This window comes from Parambassis ranga, unplaced genomic scaffold (assembly GCF_900634625.1).
Source record: "Parambassis ranga unplaced genomic scaffold, fParRan2.1 scaffold_22_arrow_ctg1, whole genome shotgun sequence".
Taxonomy (NCBI): Eukaryota; Metazoa; Chordata; class Actinopteri; family Ambassidae; genus Parambassis; species Parambassis ranga.
The window spans coordinates 3190840-3192802 of record NW_021144778.1 but is presented as its reverse complement, the minus strand read 5'-3'; the positions used below and the strand labels follow the sequence as shown (position 1 = coordinate 3192802).

Here is a 1963-nt window from a genome sequence, read left to right as displayed (position 1 = left end):
CCCAATGATGTCTGAATCAGCCTAGTGGACACATACGGTACTACAGAAGGTTATAACTCCAGCACAGATGCTCCTAAAATTCTCAGATTTTTTACAACATGTATGTAAACATAAAGCAGCAGAGCCCAAAGAGCTCGAGCTGCAGAGTAAACAGAGGGAGGAGGAGGCAGATCCCCGAACATGAACCAGAGACAGTGGTCACTGACAAAGGCTTTACTGCAAAACACTCATGAATATCCAGGTAGATGACTTAAAAAAGTGAAGGTTTAGATTGAGTAATCTGCAGCATGAATTAATGGTGTCTTTCTGAGTGCTGTGATAAGACATGCAATTTTAGCAGAATGGCTGAACAGTCATCACATCACCAGCTGAAATAAATCTCGTTTTTCTCAAATTCCAAAATATATCTAATAATGTAATTATATAAGTTTATATAATGATATGTATTTCAGTATGATTAATATAATTAGGCTTTGGTGATAACTGTTGAAGGATCTTTATTCTTCATATTTAGGCTACATGCAGATAGGTGTTAAACTTTTATAAATGTATCTTAGTCATGCTGTTTCACCTACATGATTCACAAAGAGCCATGGCTGTCACAAGGAGCATTGCTGACATGATTGTGAAGTTAAAATATCAAACTTATACAGTTCTGCACTTTTGTTTGCAGCTTGATTTACTTAACAAATGTTTCTTGTGTATTATTACTCTGCTAATCACGATAATCTATTTAAAGGAAAAAAAGAAGGCAAAAAAATAATTATTTATGATCATGAAATCGGTATCGGTGATACTGGCCCTGTATTTACTTGGTATCGGATCGATACTGAAATCTTCAGTATCGCCCACCCCTACAGCGCACACCAAGTGAACAAACAGGACAGTGTCAAAACAGGAAGTGACGCAATACGTTACCAGACGCAGTCCTCCCTTGGCCAAGGGAGGCTCAAGCTTACAGCTCCTGGTATTCCCAGGCGGTCTCCCATCCAAGTACTAACCAGGCCCGACTCTGCTTAGCTTCCGAGATCAGACGAGATCGGGCGTTTCTAGAGCAGTATGGCCGTGAGCTTTAAAGAAGAAAAAGAGAAAAGACCATGTTTCACCTCTTTCTGAGCCTCGTTAGTGCAGTAGGCAGCGAGTCAGTCTCATCATCTGAAGATTGTGACTTCAACCCTCACAAGGGGCACTTGTTTTAGAGCCAGAATACAGATTACAAAGAGCACACTGTATATTTACATGTCATCCAGGTCATGTTCATAGAGACCACTGAAGCGAGGCGTCTGGACTTGTAGAGTTTTCTTGAAGACGTTTCTCTGCTCCTCCAAGCAGCTTCATCAGTTCTACCTGTTGGTGGGAAACATGCTTTATATGTGGAGGAGGACCTCAGTGGGTCTGGGTCAAACAAACAATAGCACTAAATGTGTCCATACTTACCTGTGATGTTCTGGCTGCCTGGGCCAGGTGTGTCTAACACTGGCTAACGCAGACCTGGGCAAAGTACGGCCCGCGGACCGTGCGCACAATAGAAGAAGAAACAGAAGAAGAAAGAAAAGAAGAAGGCAGCAAGAGTCAGCTGTCAGCACGGCATCACCGCTGACGTGTTTCCCACCCTCGTTTCTTCTAAGCTGCAGCACTGTTTTATCCCATCTACTCTTTGGAGAGACGCGCTGTGTACACTTTAAAAATGCTGCGCGACTATGCTGAAATGTACGGTAAAGCGTGAAGAAACGCCACGGCGCATTCAGATGTTTCCGCGGAGCTGCAGCCGACATCTGCTCTTAAAAAGCTCAGACCTTGTCCAACTTTCAGAGCTTTGGGATTTGATCGTTGTTAAAACTAGTTTGAACTCTAATGGTTTTCTTCTGTAAAAATATCTTCACATCATCTGCTGCTCTGTGCGGAGTGTGTTTCAACATACAACCAGCAACACTCAGAGTGGACCTGGACACACACAGAGGAC

The 1963-nt window shown here is 42.8% G+C and overlaps 1 non-coding gene across 1 annotated transcript; it reads right to left on the bottom strand.

Moving 5' to 3' along the window:
- Positions 1 to 952: 952 nt before the first annotated feature.
- LOC114430311 (5S ribosomal RNA) lies at positions 953 to 1071 on the bottom strand. Its single transcript, XR_003669992.1, has one exon. It is a non-coding gene; the product is annotated as a 5S ribosomal RNA (ribosomal RNA).
- Between the last annotated feature and the right edge of the window lie 892 nt (positions 1072 to 1963).